Below are 18,388 nucleotides of genomic sequence, written 5' to 3'. Positions count from 1 at the left end.
CTCTTGTTTTGAATCACAGCAAGAGCTGCATGTAGCCACGTGTGCATATTTTGTTTATATCCGTTGCAAGTTAGTGAGTTATTAGCCCAGTTAATGAGTTATTAGCCCAGTTAGTGAGTTATTAGCCCAGTTATAGATCATTTGTAGTCAGCAATAGGGGAGTGATCATTTCTTACAAGAGTACAAAACATTTCTAGACACCTTTGAAAAGCAAGTTAGTTCAAATATATATATTTTTTGTCTTAAAGGGGCAGAGATGTATTTTGAGAAAGGCTTAGGAAGAGGCTAGCATAATAGGTAGGAAGAGGCTAGCATAATAGGTAGGAAGAGGCTAGCATAATAGGTAGGAAGAGGCTAGCATAATAGGTAGGAAGAGGCTAGCATAATAGGTAGGAAGAGGCTAGCATAATAGGTAGGAAGAGGCTAGCATAATAGGTAGGAAGAGGCTAGCATAATAGGTAGGAAGAGGCTAGCATAATAGGTAGGAAGAGGCTAGCATAATAGGTAGGAAGAGGCTAGCATAATAGGTAGGAAGAGGCTAGCATAATAGGTAGGAAGAGGCTAGCATAATAGGTAGGAAGAGGCTAGCATAATAGGTAGGAAGAGGCTAGCATAATAGGTAGGAAGAGGCTAGCATAATAGGTAGGAAGAGGCTAGCATAATAGGTAGGAAGAGGCTAGCATAATTTGTCAGATTCTTTGTAATAATGTTACAGGAATAATAATGCCTTTTATTTTGTAAAGAGGTTTCTTGTATCAAATCACAGGAAAGGCAGCATTTCCAGTCTAGCATAATAGGTAGGAAGGACAAGTGGATTAAGGCTAGCATAATAGGTCAAGCCCTAGCATGTTTTTCCCCCAGCTAGAGTCTCATAGGAATAGTAGGTAGGGTTCTAGCATTGAACACCAGGAATTGGCTAGCATAATAGCTAGGTAGGCTAGCATAATGGTAGAACAGCTAATTAATGTTAAAATAGCATAATGGGAGCATTTAGGCTAGCATAATGTTTTTGAATGGTAGGCCATCTGGTAGGCCTAGCATTAGGATCAAAGGCTAGCATAGTAGCCTACTGCCAATGTTAGCATAAAAGTGGGTACAGCCTCTAGTGTTCACAGTAAAACTAGCATAAAGCGGGAACAGCCTCAGTGTTAACAGTAAAACTGTAATTAAAGCGGCTACAGCCTCAGTGTTCACAGTAAAACTGTAACTTAAAGAGGCTACAGCCTCAGTGTTCACAGTAAAACTGTAATAGGTAAAGCGGCTACAGCCTCAGTGTTCACAGAAAACATAATAGGTAAACTGTAGCATAATAGGTAGGTACAGCCTCAGTAGGAACAGTAAAACTGTAACTTAAAGCAGGTACAGCCTCAGTGTTAACAGTAAAACTAACATAAAGCAGGAACAGCCTCAGTGTTCACAGTAAAACTAACTTAAAGCAGGTACAGCCTCAGTGTTCACAGTAGGAAAACTAACTAAAAGCAGGTACAGCCTCAGTGTTCACAGTAAAACTGTAATTAGCAGAGGTACAGCCTCAGTGTTCACAGTAAAACTGTAACATAATAAAGCAGGTACAGCCTGAGTGTTCACAGTAAAACTAACATAAAAGCAGGTACAGCCTCATAATAAGTAAAACTAACATAATAAAGCAGGTACAGCCTCAGTGTTCAGCCTCAGTAAAACTGTAACCTAAAGCAGGTACAGCCTCAGTGTTCACAGTAAAACTAACTTAAAGCAGGTACAGCCTCAGTGTTCACAGTAAAACTGTAACTTAAAGCAGGTACAGCCTCAGTGTTCACAGTAAAACTGTAACTTAAAGCAGGTACAGCCTCAGTGTTCACAGTAAAACTGTAACTTAAAGCAGGTACAGCCTCAGTGTTCACAGTAAAACTGTAACTTAAAGCAGCTACAGCCTCAGTGTTCACAGTAAAACTGTAACTTAAAGCAGATACAGCCTCAGTGTTCACAGTAAAACTGTAACTTAAAGCAGGTACAGCCTCAGTGTTCACAGTAAAACTGTAACTTAAAGCAGGTACAGCCTCAGTGTTCACAGTAAAACTAACTTAAAGCAGGTACAGCCTCAGTGTTCACAGTAAAACTAACTTAAAGCAGGTACAGCCTCAGTGTTCACAGTAAAACTGTAACTTAAAGCAGGTACAGCCTCAGTGTTCACAGTAAAACTAACTTAAAGCAGGTACAGCCTCAGTGTTCACAGTAAAACTGTAACTTAAAGCAGGTACAGCCTCAGTGTTCACAGTAAAACTGTAACTTAAAGCAGGTACAGCCTCAGTGTTCACAGTAAAACTGTAACTTAAAGCAGGTACAGCCTCAGTGTTCACTGTAAACCTGTAACTTAAAGCAGCTACAGCCTCAGTGTTCACAGTAAAACTGTAACTTAAAGCAGATACAGCCTCAGTGTTCACAGTAAAACTGTAACTTAAAGCAGGTACAGCCTCAGTGTTCACAGTAAAACTAACTTAAAGCAGGTACAGCCTCAGTGTTCACAGTAAAACTGTAACTTAAAGCAGGTACAGCCTCAGTGTTCACAGTAAAACTAACTTAAAGCAGGTACAGCCTCAGTGTTCACAGTAAATGGGAGCTGGAAATTGAACAGGATTTTTCACAACGTTCAAGTTGGTGCACAGCAGACCTGAAATTTTATCAATGTTTAAAAAAACAAAAAACATTGAGGGAACATTGGCTCCAAATATGAAAATGTATTGAAAAACTGTGCCACTACTAAATAAATACAGGGGAAACCTTGCCTTTACGTGTTCAAGAGTCGCAATATAACATGTCTGGTCACCTTGATCAACCAATCTATATTATCTCACATTATAATTTAATTTAAAAAAATGGAAGATGCAGCTGTGATTCACCCACCACAGATCAATGATCATCATCTTAGCTCCATCCACCACCCCAGGGGCAATCTTAGCTCCATCCACCACCCCAGGGGCCATCTTAGCTCCATCCACCACCCCAGGGGCCATCAAAAACTCCATCCACCACCCCAGGGGCCAGCCTCAGTGTTCATCCACCACCCCTGGGCCATCTTAAAGCTCCATCCACACCCCAGGGGCCATAAATCTTAGCTCCATCCACCACCCCATGGGCCAGCAGCTCCATCCACCACCCCATGGGCCATCTTAGCTCCATCCACCAAGGGGCCATATCTTAGCTCCATCCACCAGCCCCAGGGGTATCTTAGCTCCATCCACCACCCCATGGGCCAGCTTAGCTCCATCCACCACCCCAGGGGCCATATCTTAGCTCCATCCACCACCCCAGGGGCCAGCTTAGCTCCATCCACCACCCCAGGGGCCATCTTAGCTCCATCCACCACCCCATGGACCAGCTTAGCTCCATCCACCACCCCAGGGGCCATATCTTAGCTCCATCCACCACCACAGGGGCCATATCTTAGCTCCATCCACCACCCCAGGGGTCATATCTTAGCTCCATCCACCACCACAGGGGCCATATCTTAGCTCCATCCACCACCCCAGGGGCCATATCTTAGCTCCATCCACCACCCCAGGGGCCATATCTTAGCTCCATCCACCACCCCAGGGGCCAGCTTAGCTCCATCCACCACCACAGGGGATTTCTTAGCTCCATCCACCACCCCAGGGGCCATTTTAGCTCCATCCACCAAAACATTGGGGAATCTTAGCTCCATCCACCACCCCATGTATTGAAAATCTGTAGCTCCATCCACCACCCCAGGGGTCATATCTTAGCTCCATCCACCACCCCAGGGGCCATATCTTAGCTCCATACACCACCACAGGGCCATATAGCTCCATCCACCACCCCAGGGGCCACCTTAGCTCCATCCACCACCCCAGGGGCCATCTTAGCTCCATCCACCACCCCATGGGCCAGCTTATCTCCATGAACCAAAAAATGGAAGATGCAGCTGTGATGCTCCATCCACCACCCCAGGGGCCATCTTAGCTCCATCCACCACCCCAGGGGCCATCTTAGCTCCATCCACCACCCCAGGGGCCAGCTTAGCTCCATCCACCACCCCAGGGGCCAGGCTCCATCCACCACCCCAGGGGCATATCTTAGCTCCATCCACCACCCCAGGGGCCATATCTTAGCTCCATCCACCACCCCAGGGGCCATCTTAGCTCCATCCACCACCCCAGGGGCCATCTTAGCTCCATCCACCACCCCAGGGGTCATCTTAGCTCCATCCACCACCCCAGGGGCCATCTTAGCTCCATCCACCACCCCAGGGGCCATATCTTAGCTCCATCCACCACCCCAGGGGTCATATCTTAGCTCCATCCACCACCCCAGGGGCCATATCTTAGCTCCATCCACCACCACAGGGGTCATCTTAGCTCCATCCACCACCCCACAGGGGCCATATCTTAGCTCCATCCACCACCCCAGGGGCCATCTTAGCTCCATCCACCACCCCAGGGGCCATATCTTAGCTCCATCCACCACCCCAGGGGCCATCTTAGCTCCATCCACCACCCCAGGGGCCATCTTAGCTCCATCCACCACCCCAGGGGCCATCTTAGCTCCATCCACCACCCCAGGGGCCATATCTTAGCTCCATCCACCACCCCAGGGGCCATCTTAGCTCCATCCACCACCCCAGGGGCCATCTTAGCTCCATCCACTACCCCAGGGGCCATATCTTAGCTCCATCCACCACCCCATGGGCCATCTTAGCTCCATCCACCACCCCAGGGGTCATCTTAGCTCCATCCACCACCACAGGGGCCATATCTTAGCTCCATCCACCACCCCAGGGGCCATCTTAGCTCCATCCACCACCCCAGGGGCCATATCTTAGCTCCATCCACCACCCCAGGGGCCATATCTTAGCTCCATCCACCACCCCAGGGGCCATATCTTAGCTCCATCCACCACCCCAGGGGCCATTTTAGCTCCATCCACCACCCCAGGGGCCACAATAGCCCAGAAACCGTAATGTAATCCCAGCTAGACAAAGGAGGCCCCCGAGGTCATTCCGGATCATTCTGCCTAATGAGACGTAAAACAGAACAATAGACAGAGCTCTGAGTGCCCCGGTTTATAGAAACGAACGATATGGATTTTTTTTTAGGGTCGATGACCAAGCCGATTTTTTTGGGGTCCAGGAGGCAGATGGCCGAAATTTTAGGCCGATATTCAGCATCATAAAATTTGTAAAAAAATGTTGATGACAAATTTAGAATAGACAGCCATCTATGCATGAATGTGTACATTTTAAAATCAAAAAAATAATTTGCTTTGAAATGGCAAAACGGCATAAGGGCTACTCACAGTAAAGGGGAATGCATATTCAATAGGAATGTGTTCATGCACGGCATTATTGAGCTTGTTTTGGCTGATCAGTGGAGTCTATGGTGCTACAGATGACAATCACTTTTCCTTCCTTTTGAGACTTATATTAGCCTTGTGATTAACAACATTTGCATAGAGTTTGGAGTTTGCAAAAAGGCACCTGAAGGACTGATTCTCTGGTCTGATGAAACCAAGATTGAAATCTTTGGTCTGAATGCCAAGCGTCACATCTGGAGAAAACCTGGCACCATGAACGGAGCAAAGTACAGAGAGATCCTTGATGAAAACCTGCCCCAGAGTGCCCAGAACCTCAGACTGGTGCGAAGGTTCACCTTCCAACAGGACAACAACCCTAAGCCCACAGCCAAGACAATGCAGGCGTGGCTTCGGGACAAGTCTCTGAATATCCTTGAGTTGCCCAGCCAGAGTCTGGACCTGAAACTGATCGAACATCTCTGGAGAGACCTGAAAATAGCTGTGCAGCGATGCTCCCCATCCAACCTGACAGAGCTTGAGAGGATCTGCTGAGAAGAAAATGGGAGAAACTCTCCAAATACAGGTGTGCCAAGCTTGTAGTGTCATATCCAAGAAGACTCAAGGCTCTAATCACTGCCAAAGTTCTTTAAACAAAGTAACGAGTAATGCGTCCGAATGGGTATGTAAAATTTGATATTTACATGTTTTGTTTAAAAAATAAATAAAAAATTCCCCAAAACTTTTTGCTTTGTCATTAACGTTAGCGAACAAGCTAACTAGCGAACAAGCTAACAGGGTAGAAATGAACCAAAACATTGTTTTTGAAAGTTGCTTTTAGTTGACTGGTTTGCTCGATTGACATAAACTAAATTCATTTTTAAACAGATGGGTTTATTGGTGTTAAAATACACCAGTTATGCTATTTTGGATGTCTGCTGATGTCAAGCACCAGGCCAGGACCAAATCATCCATCGTCAGCATATTAATACCTCTGTGTTGTGAGGTGTGAAGAGGGAGGAAAAACAACAGCAGCAGGGCCAGGCTGACCAGGGGGGAGGAGGGAACACCATGTCAGTTATCAGACCGGGGGAGGGAACACCATGTCAGTTATCAGACCGGGGGAGGAGGGAACACCATGTCAGTATTATCTGACAGGGGGAGGAGGAACACCATGTCAGTTATCAGACCGGGGGGTACACACACCATGTCAGTATTATCTGACAGGGGGGAGGGGAACACCATGTCAGTATTATCTGACAGGGGGGAACACCATGTCAGTTATCAGACCGGGGGGGAACACCATGTCAGTTATCAGACCGGGGGGGACACCATGTCAGTATTATCTGACAGGGGGGGAGGAGGGAACACCATGTCAGTATTATCTGACAGGGGGGGAGGAGGGAACACCATGTCAGTTATCAGACCGGGGGGGGAGGAGGGAACACCATGTCAGTTATCAGACCGGGGGGAGGAGGGAACACCATGTCAGTATTATCTGACAGGGGGAGGAGGGAACACCATGTCAGTTATCAGACCGGGGGGGGACACCATGTCAGTTATCAGACTGGGGGGTCACCATGTCAGTATTATCAGACGGGGGGGGGACACCATGTCAGTATTATCTGACAGGGGGAGGAGGGAACACCATGTCAGTTATCAGACCGGGGGACACCATGTCAGTATTATCTGACAGGGGGAGGGAACACCATGTCAGTATTATCTGACAGGGGGGGGAACACCATGTCAGTTATCAGACCGGGGGGGGTAACACCATGTCAGTATTATCTGACATGGGGGAGGGAACACCATGTCAGTTATCAGGGGGGGGGGACACCATGTCAGTATTATCTGACAGGGGGAGGAGGGAACACCATGTCAGTTATCTGACAGGGGGAGGAGGGAACACCATGTCAGTTATCAGACCGGGGGGGGAGGAGGGAACACCATGTCAGTTATCAGACCGGGGGGGGGAGGAGGGAACACCATGTCAGTATTATCTGACAGGGGGGGAGGAGGGAACACCATGTCAGTTATCAGACCGGGGGGACACCATGTCAGTTATCAGACTGGGGGGACACCATGTCAGTATTATCAGACCGGGGGGGACACCATGTCAGTATTATCTGACAGGGGGAGGAGGGAACACCATGTCAGTTATCAGACCGGGGGGGGGACACCATGTCAGTATTATCTGACAGGGGGGAGGAGGGAACACCATGTCAGTTATCAGACCGGGGGACACCATGTCAGTTATCAGACTGGGGGGGACACCATGTCAGTATTATCAGACCGGGGGACACCATGTCAGTATTATCTGACAGGGGGAGGAGGGAACACCATGTCAGTATTATCTGACAGGGGGAGGAGGGGAACACCATGTCAGTATTATCTGACAGGGGGAGGAGGGAACACCATGTCAGTATTATCTGACAGGGGGAGGAGGGAACACCATGTCAGTATTATCTGACAGGGGGAGGAGGGAACACCATGTCAGTATTATCTGACAGGGGGGGGAACACCATGTCAGTATTATCTGACAGGGGGAGGGAGGGGAACACCATGTCAGTATTATCTGACAGGGGGAGGAGGGAACACCATGTCAGTATTATCTGACAGGGGGAGGAGGGAACACCATGTCAGTACTATCTGACAGGGGGAGGAGGGAACACCATGTCAGTATTATCTGACAGGGGGGGAACACCATGTCAGTATTATCTGACAGGGGGAGGAGGGAACACCATGTCAGTATTATCTGACAGGGGGGAGGGAACACCATGTCAGTATTATCTGACAGGGGGAGGAGGGAACACCATGTCAGTATTATCTGACAGGGGGAGGAGGGAACACCATGTCAGTACTATCTGACAGGGGGGACACCATGTCAGTATTATCTGACAGGGGGGGAGGAGGGAACACCATGTCAGTTATCCGACCGGGGGGGGGACACCATGTCAGTATTATCTGACAGGGGGGGAGGGAACACCATGTCAGTATTATCTGACAGGGGGAGGAGGGAACACCATGTCAGTATTATCTGACAGGGGGAGGAGGGAACACCATGTCAGTATTATCTGACAGGGGGGAAACACCATGTCAGTTATCAGACCGGGGAGGAGGGAACACCATGTCAGTATTATCTGACAGGGGGAGGAGGGAACACCATGTCAGTATTATCTGACAGGGGGAGGAGGAACACCATGTCAGTATTATCTGACAGGGGGAGGAGGGAACACCATGTCAGTATTATCTGACAGGGGGGGGAGGAGGGAACACCATGTCAGTATTATCTGACAGGGGGAGGAGGGAACACCATGTCAGTATTATCTGACAGGGGGAGGAGGGGAACACCATGTCAGTATTATCTGACAGGGGAGGAGGGAACACCATGTCAGTATTATCTGACAGGGGGGAGGAGGGAACACCATGTCAGTATCATCTGACAGGGGGAGGAGGGAACACCATGTCAGTATTATCTGACAGGGGGGAGGGAACACCATGTCAGTATTATCTGACAGGGGGGGGAGGAGGGAACACCATGTCAGTACTATCTGACAGGGGGGGAGGAGGGAACACCATGTCAGTTATCAGACAGGGGGAGGAGGGAACACCATGTCAGTTATCGGGGGGTGAGGAGGGAACACCATGTCAGGACCGGGGGGGGGGACACCATGTCAGTATTATCTGACAGGGGGAGGAGGGAACACCATGTCAGTTATCAGACCGGGGGGACACACACCATGTCAGTATTATCTGACAGGGGGGGGGGAACACCATGTCAGTTATCAGACCGGGGAGACACCATGTCAGTTATCAGACCGGGGGGACACACCATGTCAGTATTATCAGACCGGGGGGGGGACACCATGTCAGTATTATCTGACAGGGGGAGGAGGGAACACCATGTCAGTTATCAGACCGGGGACACACACACCATGTCAGTATTATCTGACAGGGGGGGAACACCATGTCAGTTATCAGACCGGGGGGGAACACCATGTCAGGGGGGGGAGGGAACACCATGTCAGTATTATCTGACAGGGGGGGAGGAGGGAACACCATGTCAGTTATCAGACCGGGGGGGGGACACCATGTCAGTATTATCTGACAGGGGGGGAGGAGGGAACACCATGTCAGTTATCTGACAGGGGGAGGAGGGAACACCATGTCAGTTATCAGACCGGGGGGGGGGGGACACCATGTCAGTATTATCTGACAGGGGGGGAGGGAACACCATGTCAGTTATCAGACCGGGGGAACACCATGTCAGTATTATCTGACAGGGGGGGAGGAGGGAACACCATGTCAGTTATCAGACCGGGGGGACACCATGTCAGTTATCAGACTGGGGGGACACCATGTCAGTATTATCTGACAGGGGGAGGAGGAACACCATGTCAGTTATCAGACCGGGGGGACACCATGTCAGTATTATCTGACAGGGGGGAGGAGGGAACACCATGTCAGTTATCTGACAGGGGGGAGGAGGGAACACCATGTCAGTTATCAGACCGGGGGGGGGGGACACCATGTCAGTATTATCTGACAGGGGGAGGAGGGAACACCATGTCAGTTATCAGACCGGGGGGACACCATGTCAGTTATCAGACTGGGGGGACACCATGTCAGTATTATCAGACCGGGGGGACACCATGTCAGTATTATCTGACAGGGGGAGGAGGGAACACCATGTCAGTTATCAGACCGGGGGGACACACACCATGTCAGTATTATCTGACAGGGGAACACCATGTCAGTTATCAGACCGGGGGGGGAACACCATGTCAGTATTATCTGACATGGGGGGGAACACCATGTCAGTATTATCTGACAGGGGGAGGAGGGAACACCATGTCAGTTATCAGAGGGGGGGGACACCATGTCAGTATTATCTGACAGGGGGAGGAGGGAACACCATGTCAGTTATCTGACAGGGGGAGGAGGGACCACCATGTCAGTTATCAGACAGGGGGGGGGACACCATGTCAGTATTATCTGACAGGGGGGGAGGAGGGAACACCATGTCAGTTATCAGACCGGGGGGGAACACCATGTCAGTATTATCTGACAGGGGGAGGAGGGAACACCATGTCAGTTATCAGACCGGGGGGGGGGACACCATGTCAGTTATCAGAGGGGGGACACCATGTCAGTATTATCAGACCAGGGGGGAGGGGGGGACACCATGTCAGTATTATCTGACAGGGGGGGAGGAGGGAACACCATGTCAGTTATCAGACCGGGGGGGGAGGAGGGAACACCATGTCAGTATTATCTGACAGGGGGGGGAGGAGGGAACACCATGTCAGTTATCAGACCGGGGGGGACACCATGTCAGTTATCAGACTGGGGGGACACCATGTCAGTATTATCAGACCGGGGGGGGACACCATGTCAGTATTATCTGACAGGGGGAGGAGGGAACACCATGTCAGTATTATCTGACAGGGGGGGGAGGAGGGAACACCATGTCAGTATTATCTGACAGGGGGGGGAGGAGGGAACACCATGTCAGTATTATCTGACAGGGGGGGAGGAGGGAACACCATGTCAGTATTATCTGACAGGGGGGAGGAGGGAACACCATGTCAGTATTATCTGACAGGGGGGGGAGGGAACACCATGTCAGTACTATCTGACAGGGGGGAGGAGGAACACCATGTCAGTTATCAGACCGGGGGAGGAGGGAACACCATGTCAGTATTATCTGACAGGGGAGGAGGGAACACCATGTCAGTTATCAGACCGGGGGGGAGGAGGGAACACCATGTCAGTATTATCTGACAGGGGGGGAGGAGGGAACACCATGTCAGTATTATCTGACAGGGGGAGGAGGGAACACCATGTCAGTATTATCTGACAGGGGGAGGAGGGAACACCATGTCAGTATTATCTGACAGGGGGAGGAGGGAACACCATGTCAGTATTATCTGACAGGGGGAGGAGGGAACACCATGTCAGTATTATCTGACAGGGGGGGAGGAGGGAACACCATGTCAGTTATCAGACCGGGGGGACACCATGTCAGTATTATCTGACAGGGGGAGGAGGAACACCATGTCAGTTATCCGACCGGGGGGGACACCATGTCAGTATTATCTGACAGGGGGAGGAGGGAACACCATGTCAGTATTATCTGACAGGGGGAGGAGGGAACACCATGTCAGTATTATCTGACAGGGGGAGGAGGGAACACCATGTCAGTATTATCTGACAGGGGAGGAGGGAACACCATGTCAGTATTATCTGACAGGGGGAGGGAGGAACACCATGTCAGTTATCAGACCGGGGGGACACACCATGTCAGTATTATCTGACAGGGGGGAGGAGGAACACCATGTCAGTTATCAGACCGGGGGGGGCACACACCATGTCAGTATTATCTGACAGGGGGAGGAGGGAACACCATGTCAGTAATATCTGACAGGGGGGAACACCATGTCAGTTATCTGACGGGGGAACACCATGTCAGGACCGGGGGGGGACACACCATGTCAGTATTATCTGACAGGGGGAGGAGGGAACACCATGTCAGTAATATCTGACAGGGGGGGGGAACACCATGTCAGTAATATCTGACAGGGGGGAGGGAACACCATGTCAGTAATATCTGACAGGGGGGAGGGGGAACACCATGTCAGTATTATCTGACAGGGGGAGGAGGGAACACCATGTCAGTATTATCTGACAGGGGGGAGGAGGGAACACCATGTCAGTATTATCTGACAGGGGGAGGAGGGAACACCATGTCAGTATTATCTGACAGGGGGAGGAGGGAACACCATGTCAGTATTATCTGACAGGGGGAGGAGGGAACACCATGTCAGTATTATCTGACAGGGGGAGGAGGAACACCATGTCAGTATTATCTGACAGGGGGAGGAGGGAACACCATGTCAGTATTATCTGACAGGGGGAGGAGGGAACACCATGTCAGTATTATCTGACAGGGGAGGAGGGAACACCATGTCAGTATTATCTGACAGGGGGAGGAGGGAACACCATGTCAGTATTATCTGACAGGGGGAGGAGGGAACACCATGTCAGTACTATCTGACCGGAGGGGGAGGAGGGAACACCATGTCAGTTATCAGACCGGGGGGGGAGGAGGGAACACCATGTCAGTATTATCTGACAGGGGGAGGAGGGAACACCATGTCAGTATTATCTGACATGGGGGAAGGGAACACCATGTCAGTATTATCTGACATGGGGGGGGGGAACACCATGTCAGTATTATCTGACATGGGGGAGGGAACACCATGTCAGTATTATCTGACAGGGGGGAGGAGGAACACCATGTCAGTATTATCTGACATGGGGGAGGAGGAACACCATGTCAGTATTATCTGACAGGGGGGAGGAGGGAACACCATGTCAGTATTATCTGACAGGGGGAGGAGGGAACACCATGTCAGTATTATCTGACAGGGGGGAGGAGGGAACACCATGTCAGTATTATCTGACAGGGGGAGGAGGGAACACCATGTCAGTATTACCTGACAGGGGGAGGAGGGAACACCATGTCAGTATTATCTGACAGGGGAGGAGGGAACACCATGTCAGTATTATCTGACAGGGGGGGAGGGGAACACCATGTCAGTATTATCTGACAGGGGGAGGGGGGAACACCGTGTCAGTATTATCTGACAGGGGGAGGAGGGAACACCATGTCAGTATTATCTGACAGGGGGAGGAGGGAACACCATGTCAGTATTATCTGACAGGGGGAGGAGGGAACACCGTGTCAGTATTATCTGACAGGGGGGAGGAGGGAACACCATGTCAGTATTATCTGACAGGGGGAGGAGGGAACACCATGTCAGTATTATCTGACAGGGGGAGGAGGGAACACCATGTCAGTATTATCTGACAGGGGGAGGAGGGAACACCATGTCAGTTATCTGACAGGGGGAGGAGGGAACACCATGTCAGTATTATCTGACAGGGGGAGGAGGGAACACCATGTCAGTATTATCTGACAGGGGGAAACACCATGTCAGTATTATCTGACAGGGGGGGGAGGAGGGAACACCATGTCAGTATTATCTGACAGGGGGGGGAGGAGGGAACACCGTGTCAGTATTATCTGACAGGGGGAGGAGGGAACACCTTGTCAGTATTATCTGACAGGGGGAGGAGGGAACACCATGTCAGTACTATCTGACAGGGGGAGGAGGGAACACCGTGTCAGTATTATCTGACAGGGGGAGGAGGAACACCATGTCAGTATTATCTGACAGGGGGGAGGAGGGGAACACCATGTCAGTACTATCTGACAGGGGGAGGAGGGAACACCATGTCAGTATTATCTGACAGGGGGGGGAGGAGGGAACACCATGTCTGGTGGTCCCTTTGGTAGCGGAACACTGGCCCCTTTAGTAATGGAACACGGGTCCCTTTAGTAATGGAACACGGGTCCCTTTGGTAGCGGAACACGGGTCCCTTTGGTAGCGGAACACTGGCCCCTTTAGTAATGGAACACGGGTCCCTTTAGTAATGGAACACGGGTCCCTTTAGTAATGGAACACGGGTCCCTTTAGTAATGGAACACGGGTCCCTTTAGTAATGGAACACGGGTCCCTTTAGTAATGGAACACGGGTCCCTTTAGTAATGGAACACTGGTCCCTTTAGTAATGGAACACGGGTCCCTTTAGTAATGGAACACTGGTCCCTTTAGTAATGGAACACTGGTCCCTTTAGTAATGGAACACGGGTCCCTTTAGTAATGGAACACGGGTCCCTTTAGTAATGGAACACTGGTCCCTTTAGTAATGGAACACTGGTCCCTTTAGTAATGGAACACGGGTCCCTTTAGTAATGGAACACTGGTCCCTTTAGTAATGGAACACTGGTCCCTTTAGTAATGGAACACTGGTCCCTTTAGTAATGGAACACTGGTCCCTTTAGTAATGGAACACTGGTCCCTTTAGTAATGGAACACTGGTCCCTTTAGTAATGGAACACGGGTCCCTTTAGTAATGGAACACTGGTCCCTTTAGTAATGGAACACTGGTCCCTTTAGTAATGGAACACGGGTCCCTTTAGTAATGGAACACGGGTCCCTTTAGTAATGGAACGCTGGTCCCTTTTGTAAATGTTTACATACGGTTCTACTCATTTCATATGTATATAATATATTCTAGTCAAGTCCATCCTATTCAACTATTGTTGTACACCTATTCTATCCATGTATTCTACAGATGGATATTCTATCCATATATTCCCTTTATTCTATCCATGTATTCTACAGATATACTACATATTCTATCCATATATTCTACATATATACTACATATTCTACACATACTACATATTCTATCCATATATTCTACACATATACTACATAATCTATCCATGTATTCTACACATATACTATCCATGTATTCTACACATATACTACATAATCTATCCATGTATTCTACACATATACTATCCATATTCTACACATATACTATCCATGTATTCTACACATATACTATCCATGTATTCTACACATATACTATCCATGTATTCTACACATATACTATCCATGTATTCTACACATATACTACATAATCTATCCATGTATTCTACACATATACTATCCATGTATTCTACACATATACTACATATACTATCCATGTATTCTACACATATACTACATAATCTATCCATGTATTCTACACATATACTATCCATGTATTCTACACATATACTATATTCATATACTATATTCATATACTATATTCATAATATCCATGTATTCTACACATATATACATAATCTATCCATGTATTCTATATACTACATAATCTATCCATGTATTCTACATATTCTATCCATGTATTCTACACATATACTACATAATCTATCCATGTATTCTACACATATACTACATATACTATCCATGTATTCTACACATATACTACATATACTATCCATGTATTCTACACATATACTACATATTCTATCCATGTATTCTACACATATACTATATTCATATACCATGTATTCTACACATATACTACATTCTATCCATGTATTCTACACATATACTATATACTATATTCATATACTACATTCTATCCATGTATTCTACACATATACTATATTCATATACTATATATTCTATCCATATACTACATTCTATCCATGTATTCTACACATATACTATATTCATATACTATATATTCTATCCATATACTACATTCTATCCATGTATTCTACACATATACTATATATTCTATCCATATACTACATTCTATCCATGTATTCTACACATATACTATATTCATATACTATATATTCTATCCATATACTATATATTCTATCCATGTATTCTACACATATACTATATTCATATACTATATATTCTATCCATATATATTCTATCCATACTACAGATATACTACTATCTATTCATATACTACATATTCTATCCATATATTCTACACATATACTATATTTACTATATATTCTATCCATATATATTCTATCCTATTCTCCATATACTACATTCTATCCATGTATTCTACACATATACTATATTCATATACTATATATTCTATCCATATACTATATATTCTATCCATGTATTCTACACATATACTATATTCATATACTATATATTCTATCCATATACTATATATTCTATCCATATACTATATATTCTATCCATATACTACATTCTATCCATGTATTCTACACATATACTATATTCATATACTATATATTCTATCCATATACTACATATTCTATCCATGTATTCTACACATATACTATATTCATATACTATATATTCTATCCATATACTACATTCTATCCATGTATTCTACACATATACTATATTCATATACTATATATTCTATCCATATACTACATATTCTATCCATGTATTCTACACATATACTACATATTCTATCCATGTATTCTACACATATACTACATATTCTATCCATATACTACATACTATCCATGTATTCTACACATATACTATATATTCTATCCATATACTACATACTATCCATGTATTCTACACATATACTATATTCATATACTATATATTCTATCCATATACTACATTCTATCCATGTATTCTACACATATACTATATTCATATACTATATATTCTATCCATATACTACATATTCTATCCATGTATTCTACACATATACTATATTCATATACTATATATTCTATCCATATACTACATTCTATCCATGTATTCTACACATATACTATATTCATATACTATATATTCTATCCATATACTACATATTCTATCCATGTATTCTACACATATACATTGTATCCACATACTGTTCATAATGTCTATCCATCCATCACACATATATACTGTACATACACATATATACTGTACATACACATATATACTGTACATACACATATAGGGGGGGAAAAATACTATTTGTTGACTTATTAAGAGTACAGTAATATTTCTGTCATTTTCATAAAGCTCCAATTCTCCCCCTTCTCTAGGAAACCACTGTTATTCACCCCCATTGACCGTTATGACGGAGAGAAAAATCAGAGCTTTCTATTGGTCCCCCTCTTACCAAGGCTTTATAATTATATGGTTAATTATGGCTGGCACTGGTTACCATCTGCCACAATATCACGTTGCCAACTAAGGTATATTAGGGGATAGTAGGCCGAGTTGGACAAGGATATCTGAACGACCACAATGGCAGTAGCCTAAATATTCATTGTTTTATAGAAGATTTTTTTTTGTTTTTTTGACAGTGACTAAAAATGTCAGTGATAAACTAAACAAAACTTGTCCAATTTTAGTCAACTGATAACTAAAAACAGGATGAAATGACTAAAATATGACTAAAGACTAAAAAGGTATATTAAAGACAAATAATTAAAATAGCTGCCAAAATTATCACTACTCAGGATAACAAAGAGTGGGCTATATGAACTACGATCCCTGGACCTAAAGAGACAGTTCTGCTATTATTAAATATTAATTTTAATTAAAATTAAATGTCTCAGACAGTTATACAGAGATCAGTTGATTCACTTTCAATGTCCTCTCAGTTCCATAATGGATGTAGATAAACACACAAGACAGCGTAACCCAAACAAAAATACACTGAACAAAAATACACTGAACAAACATATACAAACACTACATGGTCCCATGTTTCATGAGCTGAAATAATAAAACTTTATTTTTAAAGAAAATGAAGAAATGTTCCATACGCACAAAAAAAAGCGTATTTCAGTCAAATTTTGTGACCAAATTTGTTTACATCCCTGTTAGTGAGTATTTCTCCTTTTGCCAAGATAATCCATCCACCTGACAGGTGTGGCATATCAAGAAGCTGATTAACCACCGTGATCATTAAACAGGTTCACTTTGTACTGGGGACAATAAAAGGCCACTCTAAAATGTGCAGTTGTGTCACACAACACAAAGCCACAGATGTCTCAAGTTGAGGGAGCGTGCAATTGGCATGCTGACTGTAGCTTTATCCACCAGAGCTGTTGCCAGATAATTTTGTATTCATTTCTCTACATTAAGCGGCATCAAACGTTGTTTTCAGAGAATTTGGCAGTACATCTAACCGGCCTCACAACCGCAGACCACGTTTAACCACACCAGCCCAGGACATCTACATCTGGCTTCGTCACATGCGGGATCGTCTGAGACCAGCCACCCGGACAACTGATGAAATAATTTATACACAAAGTATCAGAAACTGTCTCAGGGAATCTCGTCTGCTTGCTCGTCGTTCTCACCGGGGTCTTGACGGGACTGCAGTTTGGCGTCGTAAATTAACTTCAAAATGCTTCGACTACTACTGGCACGCAGGAGAAGTGAGCTTTTCACAGATGAATCCCGCTTTCAACTGTACCGGGCAGATCACAGGCGTTGTGTGGGCAAGTGTTTTGCTGATCAAATCTAATTTTATTTGTCACATACACATGGTTAGCAGACGTTAATGCTGAGTGTATAGCGAAATGCTTGTGCTTCTAGTTCCGACCATGCAGTAATAACTATCTAACAAGTAATCTAACCTAACAATTTCACAACAGCTTCACAACAACTACCTTATACACACACAAGTGTAAAGGGATAAATGTCAACGTTGT

The 18,388-nt window shown here is 46.0% G+C and overlaps 1 protein-coding gene and 1 long non-coding RNA gene across 7 annotated transcripts in view; one reads left to right on the top strand and one right to left on the bottom strand.

The window, feature by feature from the left end:
* Positions 1-18,388, bottom strand: part of LOC118372000 (dnaJ homolog subfamily C member 5-like) — a 40,490-nt gene that overhangs the window by 17,341 nt on the left and 4,761 nt on the right. The gene's annotated exons all lie outside the window — the stretch shown is intronic.
* On the top strand, positions 1,403-2,832 carry LOC127912379 (uncharacterized). Of its 5 annotated transcripts, none has more exons than XR_008082146.1 (4): positions 1,403-1,439; positions 1,696-1,861; positions 2,070-2,317; positions 2,444-2,579. It is a non-coding gene; the product is annotated as an uncharacterized LOC127912379 (long non-coding RNA). The 5 variants fall into 5 exon arrangements; XR_008082144.1 differs by having other exon boundaries at positions 1,406-1,439; positions 1,696-1,777; positions 2,030-2,317; XR_008082147.1 differs by having other exon boundaries at positions 1,407-1,439; positions 1,696-1,735; positions 2,030-2,317.

This window comes from Oncorhynchus keta, chromosome 27, assembly GCF_023373465.1.
Source record: "Oncorhynchus keta strain PuntledgeMale-10-30-2019 chromosome 27, Oket_V2, whole genome shotgun sequence".
NCBI classification, from domain to species: domain Eukaryota; kingdom Metazoa; phylum Chordata; class Actinopteri; order Salmoniformes; family Salmonidae; genus Oncorhynchus; species Oncorhynchus keta.
This window is presented reverse-complemented; position numbering and strand designations above follow the sequence as displayed.